The sequence below is a fragment of the Ursus americanus genome, chromosome 1 (genome assembly GCF_024610735.1).
Source record: "Ursus americanus isolate L20-20 chromosome 1, mUrsAme1.1.p, whole genome shotgun sequence".
Classification (NCBI taxonomy): domain Eukaryota; kingdom Metazoa; phylum Chordata; class Mammalia; order Carnivora; family Ursidae; genus Ursus; species Ursus americanus.
This window is the reverse complement of record NC_142127.1, coordinates 17,916,077-17,930,090: the sequence shown is the minus strand read 5'-3', so window position 1 is coordinate 17,930,090 and position 14,014 is coordinate 17,916,077. Positions and strand designations below refer to the sequence as shown.

Genomic DNA, 14,014 nt, shown 5'->3' with positions numbered 1-14,014 from the left:
TTTTATTTATTTATTTGAGAGAGAGAGTGCCTGAGCACATGAGCAGGGGGAGGGGCAGAGGGAGAGGGAGACAGAGAGGGATAAGCAGACTCCCCACTCTATATCTAGTATATTTTTAATTTCATTTATTGAGTGCTCCATCTCCAATTGGTTCTTTTTTATATTTTCTATCTCTTTAAGTGTCTCACTGAAATCTTCCACTGTTCTCAAGTCCAGTAAGTATCTTTATAACCATTACTTTAAATTCTCTATCATATTAGAGAATTTTTTCTCTACTTATTACTTATGTCTGTTTTGATTAGGTCTCTTTTTATGATTTTGTCTTGCTCTTTCATTTGGGACATATTTTTCTCTCTTCTTGTTTTGTCTACCTCTGTGTCTTTTTCTGTGTGTTAGGAATGTCATCTGTGTCTCCTGCTCTTGAAGGTAGTGACCTTAGGAAGATGGAATCTTGTAATGCCCTTCCGTACAGTATTCCCTGTTCACCAGGACCTGACACTTCAAGGGTATCTCCTATGTGTGTTCTATGTACCCTGCTGTTGTGGCTCATTTGCTTTTCCCTTCAGACCAGTTATCTACCATGGTTCTCTTTGCCTATTGTGGACAGGGTTTGGTCCTTGTGTTGTTGGTGGGCAAGTCTCGGTCTTCCCTGGGCTTAAGTTGAGTCTGAACAGGCATTTGCCAGAGATGCAGTAGCTCTAAACTACAAGGCATTTTCCTTGTGTTATCCCCCTGAGAAGCTTTTGCTGGTGGGCAGGGTCTGCGGTCAGACCACATATCTGCCCCCAGTCTACTCCTGGGGCCTCAGTTTCACCGTGATTATATTCCCCTTGCCCCTGGGGCAGGAGTCACTTTGGAATGGTGCTGGCCCCTATAAGGGCTGCTTGCACACTGCCAGGTTTGTGACACCACTTTGAATGTGTTCCAGCCTAGGGATCTTCCACAGGAGGGAGGGGGCAGGTCTACGGGACAATGTGGGGGTGAACTGGCCAGTGCCAGCAAGGATTGCACCTGTTTGCTCAGTAAGGGGACCTGCAGCTGCCAGGACAATTTGAGGTGGTGGATTTATAAAAGCCCATGTGACGGTGTGTGATGTATGCAAGGTTTGCCCAGATCTGCTTTGGGAGACCTGGAACCGAGGCTTGGGTGGAGGGGTCATGTCCACAGGATAACACATGGGTGGGGTGTGCTGTTAGCAAGGTAGTAGCAAGTATTGGTGCTGCCCTGGTGAGGGGCTGAATTTTTCATTTAATTTTATTTTAATTAATTTAGGTTTAATTTGTCTAGTGGCTACCATAATCGATAGCACAGCTGTATAATAATCCTACAAGATTATAGTTTATATTAGATATGAATCATACATGTTATATATTTATTTTAAGTCAAAAATATTCAATTCAGTTTGGTCCTGAGAAGCCTTATTGGAGCAAGGAGTATAATTTATTAAATTGAACACTTAATACTTGTAAAGGAAATAAGAAATTGCCTTACTCAGCAGAGACTTTATGAAACTAAACTTACTTCATTTTCACATTGGGCTCTTTGCTTGGCAGGAAGTCTGCTTGAGATTTTCTTTCTCCCTCTCCCTCTGCTCCTCACCCCACTTATGTTCACGTGCACATGCACTCTCTCTCTCTCAAATAAATAAAATCTTAAAAAAAAAAAAAAGGATCATACACCACAGTCAAGAGGAATTTATTCTAGGAATGCAAGGATGTTTCAACATCTGCAAATCAAATAGTGTGATAGACCACATTAACAAAATGAAAGGGTAAAAATCGTATGAACGTCTTAGTACATGCCGAAAAAGCATTTGACAATTCAAAATGCATTCATGATAACTCTTAACAAAGTGGGTATAGAGGGAATGTACATCAGTGTAATAAAGGCCACATATGACAAGCCAAGAGCCGACATCTTTCTCAGTGGTGAAAAGGTGAAAGCTTTCTAAGATCAGGAACAATAGAAGGATGTCTACTTTTGCCACTTTATTCAACATAATTTTGGAAGTCTTAGCCAGAGAAATTAGACAAGAAAAAGAAATAAAAAGCATGCAAATAAGAGAGGAAGAAATAAAATTGTCACATTTACAGATGACATGATATTTTATATAGAAATCCCTAAAGACTACACCAAGAAAATCTTAGAACCAATCAATAAATTCAGTAAAGTTACAGGATACAACATCAGTATACAAAAATCTGTTGCATTTCTATATACTAATAATGAAGTCTCAGAGAAGTTAAGAAAACAATCCTTTTTACAATTGCATCAAAAAGAATAAAATACCTGGGAATAACTTTAACCAAGGAGGTAAAAGACCTTTACACTTGGTTTCAGCTCAGATCGTGATCTTATTAATACGATAAGGTATTGATGAAAGAAATTGAAGGGGTGCCTAGGTGGCTCAGTCAGTTAAGCGGCTGCCTTCAACTCAGGTCATGATCCCAAGGTCCTGGGATCGAGTCCACATTGGGCTCCTTGCTCTGCAGGAAGCCTGCTTCTTCCTCTCCCTCTGCCTGCCATTCCCCTTGCTTGTGCTCTTTCTCTCTCTCTCTCTGTCAAATAATAAAAATTAAAAAAAAAAAGAAATTGAGGAAGACACAAACCAGTGGAAAGATATTTCATGCTCATATATTAGAAGAATCAATATTGTTAAAATGTCTATGCTCCCCAATGCAATCTACAGATTCAGTGCAGTCCCTATCAAAATTCCAGTGGCATTTTTCCCCGAAATAAACAATCCTAAAATTTGTATGAAGCCACAAAAGATCCTGAGTAGCCAAAGCAATCTTGAGAAAGAAGAACAAAGCTGGAGGCATCACACTCCTTGATTTCAAACTGTGTTTCAAAGCTGTAGTAATCATAACAGTATAGTACTGGCATAAGAAAAAGCCACATGGATCAATGGAACAGAATAGACCACAGAAATAAACCCACGAACATATATGATCAATTAATCTCTTGTAAAAGAAGTAAGAATATACAATGGGAAAATGACAGTCTCTATTGGTATTGAGAAAACTGGACCACTCCATTACACCGTATATAAAAATTAACCTAAAATGGATTAAAGAAAAAAATAATAAAATGGATTAAAGACTTCAACATAAGACCTGAAACCATGAAACTCCTAGAAGAAAGCATAGGCAGTAAGCTCCATGACATTGATCTTGGCATTGATTTTTTGCCACCAAAAACGTAGGCAACAAAAGCAAAAAATAAATAAGTAGGACTATATGAAATTTAAAACCTTGTGCACAGCAAAGGAAAACATTAACAAAATGAAAAGGCAACCTTCCAAATGGGAGAAGATATTTTCACATCATATATCTGATAAGGGGTTAATATCCAAAATATATAAGGAAACTCAATATCAAAACAAAACATACAATCTGATTGGTCAGAATATCTGAATAGATATTTTTTCAACGAAGACATACAGATGGGCAGAAGGTACATGAAAGGATGTCCAAAATCACTGATCATCAGAGAAATGCAGATCAAAACCACAATGAGGTACCACCTCACACTTGGAATGGCTATTATCAAAATGATAAAAAATAACCAGTATCGGTGAGGATGTGGAGAAAAGAGAACCATGTGGGCACTGTTGATGGGAGTGTAAATTGATACAGCCACTATGGGAGACAGTATGGAGGTTCCTCAAAAAATTAAAAATAGAGTTACCATATATCCAAACAATTCCACTTCTGAGTAATTATCCAAAGAAAATGAAAACACTAAGTTGAAAAGATATATGCACTCCCATTTATTGCAGCAGGGGAAGTGCCTGTTAACTGATACATTCATGAATGAAAGTTGTATATCCATGCAATGGAATATTATTCATCTTCAAATGGAATGAAGTACTGTTATACTCTACAACATGGATGAATCTTGAAAGTATACTGAATTAATGGAGCCAGCGAAAAGGACACATATATGATTACATTTGTATAAAATTTCCTGGAATTACATAGTGGTGATAGTTGTACAACTTTGCAAATATACTAAAATCACTGAATTCTACAGTTTAAAAGAGTGAATTTTGTGGGATATGAATTGTATCTCAATTTAAAAATACTGGATTTAGTGATTTCCCCCCCCCCAAACCTGCCCCTTCTAGTCATCTGTTTTAAAAGCTAGGGGCCATTTGAAAGGTGTACTAATATTAAAGGTGGCAGACTATTGAATCAGAAAGAGACAGATAATCAATAGTGTGATAGTCTGAGGTTTTCTAGGAATAGATATTTACCTCACTTCTGTACTTCCCACCTACCTGAAAATCTTTGCCAGGCATAACATAATGCAGTGGTCTAATTTCAGATCAATTAGTAAGTGTGGCTTTCTAGATTCCTTGGAAAAATCACAAGAGCTATAGGTGGCTTGAACCTTCCAGGATGAATGAGAACTCCCTCACACACAAGATTAACTAGATTGACATAATCTGCCTCAAAGCTTTTTGGGGTCTATTTGCTATTACAGCCATGCCCACCCTAATTAACATGTGGGTGACTGCAATTCTAACAAAAAATAATGACAAAAATCACCGAAGTGTTTTAACAGCAGAGGCATGTTGGTACTAGATATTTTTATATTCTTATGAATATTGTTGAGCTTTGTTCTAGGACACAGCTAATTTATCTAGAAATGGTTTGATTCTTTTGGGTCTTTTAAAAAAGTTTTGTCAAGTAGGACCAAAGCGGTGTTGAATCTAGGACTAATTTTGTCTTGCTATGAAGCAAGATCCTTCTGAGTTCCCAACATTCCATGAATTATGAACAGGAACTATTCCTGGTCTGGAGATTTTTCTCTCTGATATTTCAAGTGAGTGTTTCCTTGGATTCGGGCATTCCCTCATCAGTACTTGGAGAGGGGGACCCTCTGTAGATCTCTGGAGCTCTTTTGTTGGGCAGCTCTTTCCTCTTCTTTACTCAACCCTATGAAATTTGATCTTGGTCTCCCCACATTCCCAGTATCATCTCAGCTCAAGGAGACTGTGGAGACTACCAGTGTGGTCCTCTTGGAAGCTCTCTCCATACAGTAACCTTTAGCACTTGTAGGGCTCATATCCTTTGACCTGTTCTTCAGAAATCACTACCCTTTTTTGGCTCATGTACAATGTCTTAAAAACCATTGTTTATTTCGCAGGGCACCTGGGTGGCTCAGTCAGTTAAGGGTCTGATGCTTGGTTTTGGCTCAGGTCGTGATCTCAGGGTCATGGGATTGAGCTCCACATCAGGCTCTGTGCTCAGGTGCCTAGCACCGAGTCTGCTTAAGACTTTCCCTCTCCCTCTGCCCCTCCCTGCTGTGCTCTCTCTGTAAAATAAATAAATAAATCATATATATATATATATATATATATATATACACACACACATATATATACGTATATATGTATATACATATATACGTATATATGTATATATGTGTATATATGTGTATATATATATATATTTTTCGACATGGCTTTTTTGGTTCTTTTGGGTGGGAGGATAAATTTAGTCTCTTTATCCCGTTTTAGCTGAAATTCTTTGTATAATTGTAAGAATAATATAAAAGCGATATGAAAAGTCTCTGAAGCTTTATTGCTTCAGTTTAAATGGTGGCCCTCAGACTAATTAGCTGTTTGACTTTGGGCAAATTACTTAAGTTCTCTGTTTCAATTTTCTAATCTATAAAAGGAAAATAATGATAATACTTCCATTCTGTAGGGTGTTTGTGGGGATTAAAAGAGTTATTAATACATGTGAAGTACTTCAAAAAGTGACTGGCATATAAGCTCTCAGTAAATGAGTTATTGCGGTTATTATTATAATCATAGAAAAATCTTTGGTGTAAGGGAGTTCTTTGGTTCAGTAACCAGTTGTACCACTTATTGTGGCCTTATGTTTAGCCTCTGTTAATCTCATTTTGCTCATTACAAAAAGTGGGTAATAATAACACCTCATTAAGCAGTTGTGTGGGTGAAATAAAATGATAATAGTACAGTATATGGCATAGTGCCCGACACAGATTGGGGACTAAGTGATTGTTATTATTTGGATTATCTATTGTTGTGTAATAAATTGCCATGAAGATTAGTAGCTTAAAACAGCAATTATTGTTTTATTATCTCTAATGGTTCAGAGAGGTAGCTAGGCTTAGGGAAACAGTTCCCATTCAAGTTCTCCTGCAGTTGCAGTCAGACAGTGGAGGGCCTGCAGTCTTCTTGAAGGCTTTTTAGTCATCTGTCTTGTAGTTTATTCTGGCTCTTGGCTGGGATCTCTTCAAACCCTCAGAGCATGGTGACTGAATTCTAAGAACAAGCATTTAAGAGGATTACATAGAAGGTGTATTCCTTTTTATAATAGCCTCAAAAGTCAAAATCACCTCATGGTATTTGAAAAATTATTTTAATTACACTTAGCATACAGTGTTTCAGGTATACAATATAGTGATTCAACACTTCCATACATTACATGGTGCTCATCACAAGTGCCCTCTTTAATCCCCATCACCTATTCACCCTTCCCCTCTGGTAACCATCAGTTTGTTCTAGAGTTGAGTCTCTTTCTTGGTTTGTCTCTCTGTCTCTCTTTCCCCCTTTGCTTGTTTGTTTTGTTTCTTACATTCCACATATGACTGAAATCATAAGTCATTTGTTTTTCTCTGACTGACTTATTTTACTTAGCATTATATTGTCTAAACTTTTATTTTTTTAAACTTTATTTTTATTTTTTATTTTATTTTTTTAGATTTTATTTACTTATTTGAGAGAGAAACAGAAAGTGTGAGAGCACGAGCGAGCGAGGTAAGGGGCAGACGGTGAAGCAGACTCCCCGCTGAGCAGGGAGCCAGATGCCAGGCTCAATCCCAGGACTCCAGGATCATGACCTGAGCTGAAGGCAGATGCCTAACCAGCTCAGCCACCCAGGCACCCCAGCATTATATTGTCTAGATCCATCCATGTTGTTGCAAGTGGCAAGATTTTGTTCGTTCTTATGTCTGAGTAATATTCTATTGTAGATATATATCACATCTTCTTTATCCATTCATCAATTGTGGGCTGCTTCCATATCTTGGATATTGTGAATTATGCTGCTATAAACATTGGGGTGCATGCATCCCTTTGTATTAGTGTTTTTTCTTGTATTCTTTGGGTATATACTCAGTAGTGCAATTGCTGGATCATAGGTTTAATTCTATTTTGAAATTTTTGAGGAACCTTTATACTGTTTTCCACAGTGGCTGCAACAGTTCGAATTCCTAACAGGAGTGCACAAGTGTTCCTTTTTCTCCACATCCTGGCCTGCACCTTTTGTTTCTTGTGTTGTTGATTTTAGCTATTCTGAAAGGTGTGAGGTGATTCTTACTGTGGTTTTGATTTGCGTTTCCCCAATGATCAGTGAGTTGAACATCTTTTCACGTGCCTGTATGTCTTCTTTGCCATCTGTATGTCTTGTTTGGAGAAATCCATTCATATCTTCCCATTTTTTAATTTGATTATTATTTGGCTGTTGAGTTTTAAAAGTTCTTTATATATTTTGGATTCTAACCCCTTATGGCATCTGTTTTTGCAAATATCTTCTCCCATATCATAGATTGCCTTTTAGTTTTGTTGATTGTTTTCCTTTGCTGTGCAGAAGCTTTTTATTTTGATGTAGCCCCAATAGTTTACTTTTGCTTTTGTTTTCCCTTGTCTCGGTAGACATATCTAAAAAACAGTTGCTACAGCCAATGTCAGAAATGTAACTGCCTGTGCTATCTTCCAGGATTTTTATGGTTTCAGGTCTCACTTTTACGTCTTTAATCCATTTTGAATTTATTTTTGTATGTGGTGTAAGAAAGTGGTTGATATTCATTCTTTTGCATATTGCTGTCCAGTTTTCCCAAACACCATTTGTTGTAGAGTGTGTCTTTTTCCCATTGGATATTCTTGCCTCCTTCGTTGAAGATTAATTGACCATAAAATTGTGGGTTTGTTTCTGGGTTTTCTGTTATGAACCATTGATCTTTGTGTCTCTTTTTGTGCCAGCACCATACTGTTTTGATTATTACAGCTTTGTAATATAAATTGAAGTCTGGAATTGTGATATCTCCAGCTTTGCTTTTCTTTTCCAAGATTGCTTTGGCTATTTGGGGTGTTTTTTGTTTGCTTGTTTGTTTTTTGTGGTTCCATACAAATTTTAGGATTGTTTGTTCTAGTTCTGTGAATAATGCTATTGGTATTTTGATTGGGATTGCATTAAATGTGTAGATTCTTTTGGGTATATAGATTTTTAATAGTATTTGTTTTTTCAGTGCATGAACATGGAATGTTTTCCATTTCTTTGTGTCACCTTCAGTCTTTTTCATTAGTGTTTTATAGTTTCAGAGTCTTTTACTTCTTTGGGTAGGTTTATTCCTCAGTATCTTATTGTTTTTGTTGTGATTATAAGCGGCATTGTGTTTTTAATTTTTTTTTCTGCTGCTTCATTATTGTTGTCTAGAAATGCAACAAATTTCTGTGCATTGATTTTGTATCCTGCAACTTTACCGAATTCGTTGATTAGTTCTAGCAGTTTTTTGGTGGAGTCTTTGGGGTTTTTTCTATATAATACCATGTCATCTGCAAATAGTGACAGTTTTACTTCTTCTTTACCAATTTGGATGCCTTTGATTTCTTTTTTTGTCTGATTGCTATGGCTAGGACTTTCAGTACCATGTTGAATAAAAGTGGTGAGAGTGGATATTCTTGTCTTGTTCCTTGACCTTAAAGGAAAAGCTCTCAGTTTTTCCCCAAAGAGGATGATGTTAGCTGTGGGTTTTGCATATATGGTCTTTATTATGTTGAGATACGTTCCCACTACCTGTACTTTGTTGAGGGTTTTTATCATGAATGGATGTGCTTTGTCAAATGCTTTTTCTGCATCTTGTGAAATGATCATGTGGTTCTTATCCTTTTTCTTGTTGATGAGGTTTATCACATTGATTGATTCGCAAATATTGAACCACCCTTGCAACCCAGGAATAAGTCCCATTTGATCTTGGTGAATGATTTTTTTTAATGTATTGTTGCATTCTATTTGCAGTATTTTTTTGAGAATTTTTGCATCTGTATTCAGCAGGGATATTGGCCTATAGTTCTCTTTTTTAATGGTGTCTATATCTGGTTTTGGTATGAGAGTAATGCTGGCCTCATAGAATGAGCTTGGAAGTTTTCAGTCCTCTTTTATTTTTTGGAATAGTTTGAGAATAGGTATTAACTCTTCTATAAATGTTTGGTAGAATTTGCCTGTGAAGTCATCGAGTCCTGGACTTTTTTTGTGGGGAACTTTTGATTACTGATTCAATATCTTTGCTAGTTATCAGTCTGTTCAAATTTTCTATTTCTTCATGCCTGTTTTGTTAGTTTATATGTTTCTATGAATTTATCCATTTTTTCTAGGTTGTCCAATATGTTGGCATATAGGTTTTCATAATAGTCTCTTAGGATTGTTTGTAATTCCTTGGGGCTGGTTATTTCTCCTCTCTCATTTGTGATTTTATATATTTGAGTTTTTTCTCTTTTTTCCTTGGTAAGTCTGACTAGAGGTTTATCAATTTTACAGTTATTTTCATAGAACCAGCTGCTGTTTTCATTGATCTGTTCTATTGTGCTTTTTAAAAAATTTCTATTTCACTTATTTCTGTTCTAATATTTATTATTTTCTTCATTTTGGCAGTTTTAGGTTATGTTTGTTGTTTTTTTCTAGTTCCTTTAGGTGTAAGGTTAGGTCTTTTTTTTTTTTTTTTAAAGATTTTATTTATTTATTTGACAGAGATAGAGACAGCCAGTGAGAGAGGGAACACAAGCAGGGGGAGTGGGAGAGGAAGAAGCAGGCTCATAGCGGAGGAGCCTGATGTGGGGCTCGATCCCGTAACGCCGGGATCACACCCTGAGCCGAAGGCAGACGCTTAACCGCTATGCCACCCAGGCGCCCCAAGGTTAGATCTTTTATTTGAGATTTTTCTTGCTTCTTGAGGTAGACCTATATTCCTTTAAACTTCTTTCTTAAAACCACTTTTACTGCATCCCAGAGGTTTTGGGCCATTGTGTTTTTATTTTCCATTGTTTCCATGTACTTTTTTAAACTTTTTCTCTGATTTCCTGGTTGACTAATTCATTGTTAAGTAGCATGTTATTTAACCTTCATGTATTTGTGTCTTTCCAGATTTTTTCTTGTGGTTGACTTCTAGTTTCATAGTGTTATAGTCAGAAATGGTGCATGATATGACTTCAGTCTTCTTAAATTTATTGAGTCTTGTTTTGGGGCCTAGTAGGTGATCTCTTTGGAGAATGTTCCATGTGCACTTGAAAAGTGTATTCTGCTGTTTTAGAATGGAATGTCCTGAATATATCTGTGATATCCTTCAGGCCTAGTGTATCATTCAAAGCAAATACTTGTTGATTTTCTGTTTAGATGATGTGTCCATTGATGCCAGTGGGATGTTAAAGTCCCCTAGTATTATTGTATTATTATTGATTAGCTACTTTCTGTTTGTTATTAATTGTTTTATGTATTTGGATGCTCCCATATAAGTATTTATATACTTATATGCATAAGTATTTATAATTGTTATATCTTCTTGTTGGATTGTTCCCTTTATTATTATAGTGTCTTTCTTTGTCTTTTGATACCATCTTTGTTTTATTTATTTATTTATTTATTTTTACAGATTTTATTTATCTATTTGAGAGAGCGAGCGAGAGAGAGAATGAGTGGGGGGTGAAGGGGAAAAGGAGAAGCAGATACCCTGCTGAGCAGGGAGCCTGATGTGGGGTTCAATCCCAGGACCCTGAGATCATGACCTGAGCCAAAGGCAGATGCTTAACCGACTGAACCACCCAGGCAGCCCCCATCTTTGTTTTAAAGTGTATTTTGTCTGATACAGGTATTGCTACTCCAGCTTTCTTTTGACATCCATTTGTATGACAGATGTTTCTCCATCCCCTCAGTTCTAATCTGTAGGTGTCTTTAGGTTTAAAATCAGTCTGTTGTAGGGAGCATATAGATATGTCTTGTTTTTTTCATCCATTTTGTCACCATGTGTTTTTTGATTGTAGCATTTAGTCCATTTACAGTCAGCGTAATTATTGATAGAGATGCATTTATTGCCATTTTATTACTTTGTGGTTCTTTCTGAAAATTTTCTTTGATCCTTTCTTTGCTTTCTCTCATGGTTTACTTGTATTCTTTAGTGATATATTTGGATTTCTCTTTATTCTTTGCATATCTATTACAGGTTTTAGATTTGTGGTTACCATTAGGTTTGTATATAACCTCTTCTTCATATAGCAATCTGTGCTAAGTTGATGGCCATTTAGTTTTGAACCCATTTTTTACTCCCTTCCTCCCCATGTTTTAGGTATATAGTGTCATATTTTACATCCTTTTATTTTGTGAGCTCCTTGACTAATTTTTCACAACAATATTCATTTTTATTGCTTTTGTGTTTCCTACCTACATACTGTCACTTTTGCTCTTTCCTTTACATTTAAAGAGTCCACTTTAATATTTCTTGCAGAACTGGTTTAGTGGTTTTGAACTGTTTTAGTTTTTGTTTGTCTGGTTTGGAAAGTTTCTGCTTAAAAAGCCCCTGATAGTTTTGTTGGGTTTCTCTTGTATGTTACTATCTTCTTTTGGCTTGCTGCTTAAAAATTTTTTCTTTATCACTAAATTTTGCCAATTTAATTATAAAATGTCTGGTGTGGGTTTACTTTTGTTGACTTTCTTTGGGGGTTCTCTATGTTCCCTGAATCTGGATATCTGTTTCATTCCCCAAATTAGGGAAATTTTCAGCTATTAGTCCCTTCAAATAAATTTTCTGCCCTGTTTTCTCTCTCTTCTTCTGGGAAACCTATAATATGAATTACTGAGTTCCCTAAGTTTATTGTCATTTTCCATAATTCTTTATTTTATTTATTTATTTTTTGTCTTTTGTTCAGTTTGATTCCTTTCCATTACTCTGTTTTCTAGGTCATTAATTTATTCTTCTGCTTCTTCCACCCTATTGTTCATTCCATCAAGTGTGTATCTCATTTTGTTTATTGTGCCCTTTATCTCTGTTAAGGGTCTCACTCGTGTCTTCCACTCTTTTCTCAAGTCCAGTGAGTATCTTTATGATCATCACTTTAAGTTCTCTATTAGGCACGTTACTTATATTTGTCTCACATAAATCTTTGGCCAGGGCCATGTCCTGTTCTTTCATTTGGGACAGTTTCCTCTGTTTTATCATTTTGTCTAAGTCTCTTCGCTTAGCAGCAGAGTCAGCTACTTCTCCTGTTCTTGAGGGTCATGGCCTTATGAAGAAGAGGTCCTGTAGTGCCCTGCTGTATAGTGGTCCCTGATCCACAAGGCCTGGCACTTCTGGGAGTGTCTCCAGTGTGTGCTGCTTATGCTCTACTGTTGTGTCCTGGCCACTTTATCCCTCAGGCCAGTCATCTACAGACATTCTCTTTGACTATTGTCAGTAGTGTTTGGTTCCTGGCCTGAACGTGGTGAGTTTTAACTAGATGTGCTCTAGTCTGCTTGTGAAATGAGACCTATCACCAATGGCACCAGAACTGAGGTCCTGCAAAACTCCTGGGTGGGGAGATGGGGTGTTGGCAGAGTTTGGGGCTGGTCTGCGGGAGGGGGCCTGCCACTCTGTGACTGAGGCAAGCATGACTGATAAGGGCATTTCGACTGCCTTGTCAGGGGGTGGGGGTTAGATTTGGTGTAACCAAATTAGGTAGTGTGTGTGGGCATTTCACTGGTTCCTGCATGTGGAAGATTTTACTTATATTGAGGATCCGGGGAGGTGAATGGTGACTGCCAGTTTTTTTATTGTTAGAGGGGTCTCTCTGTGAATGCTGCTTCTCTGGGACACACTCCAAGATGAGCAAATAACCTCCCCAGGTGTGCTTCAGATTGCTGTTTCCACACTGCATCTCTGCGGGTTGTTTGCCCTGCCTTCTCTTCAAGAGCAGCCTCATTGCCTTTGTAGGCTGTATCTGAGCCAAGCCCACTGACTTTTAAAACTCCAGGCTTTAAGCCCCCCTGGTTGCCCCTCTTGCTTTCCAAGCCAATTACTATGGGGATTTGTATTCCCTCTCTGCTCCCCTGTGTACTAGTGTGTCTTTCATCCTTCTCTGTGACCATAACTTCCTCACCGTCTTAGTGGCCATGATCTATTTTTCTTTCACACTATGTCTCCACACTTCTTATCTTCTTCACTGTGGTCTCTTCTCTATATTTAGTTGTGGAGTTTGTTCTTCCAGTGCTCAGGTCAGTTTCTGGAGTATTTGGGATGATTGGGTGGTTATCTATTTTTATTTTTGGGGACTCAGTGAGCCTAGGGTCCTTCTGTTCTACCGCCATCTTCCCCTCCAACCCATAAGCTTTTTTGTCCATATATAAAATACCTTGTGGCCAACAGGTGTTGTTAGCATTCTAGTTTTCAGTTTAGATCTATAAATCATTCGTCCTTTTTGGAGTACAAACTCCATCTTTTGTGACTACTGCCATTAATTCCTTTTTACTACTATTATTTATGAACCCTTTGTTTACTCCTCCATGTTTGTGGAGTGTGTATACATTAGAGGGAGTAGGTCTTGTGTGGGACCATCTTAGAATTATGCCTGCTATGAGCTCCTTGAGGATTTTTTTATTTTTTAACTTTAGTTATGGTACTTTTCAACTGTAGAATTTTCATTTGGTTGTTGTGTATATTTTTATATTTTTATGGAAATTTCCCAATTGAATAATACTAATATTTCCCTTCAGTTCTTTGAACATATTAATACCAGCTACATAAGCTTCTTAGTCTGCCACATTTGGCATCTGGGGTCACTCAGTTTTTATGAGCTGGTTTTTTTCGGCCTGTTTATTTGTATGTCTAGTAATTTCTGGTTGAAAACTGTACATTTTAGGTAATATAGCAGATCTGGATTTTGCTTTATATTCTTTGTTTCTCATAGTGTACTGCCATTATTGTCTGTGCTCAGTGTTTTTTATTCTTCTTTTTC

The 14,014-nt window shown here is 37.2% G+C and overlaps 1 protein-coding gene across 3 annotated transcripts in view; it reads left to right on the top strand.

The window, feature by feature from the left end:
* ZRANB3 (zinc finger RANBP2-type containing 3) overlaps positions 1–14,014 on the top strand; it is a 302,647-nt gene that overhangs the window by 67,402 nt on the left and 221,231 nt on the right. The window lies entirely within an intron of this gene.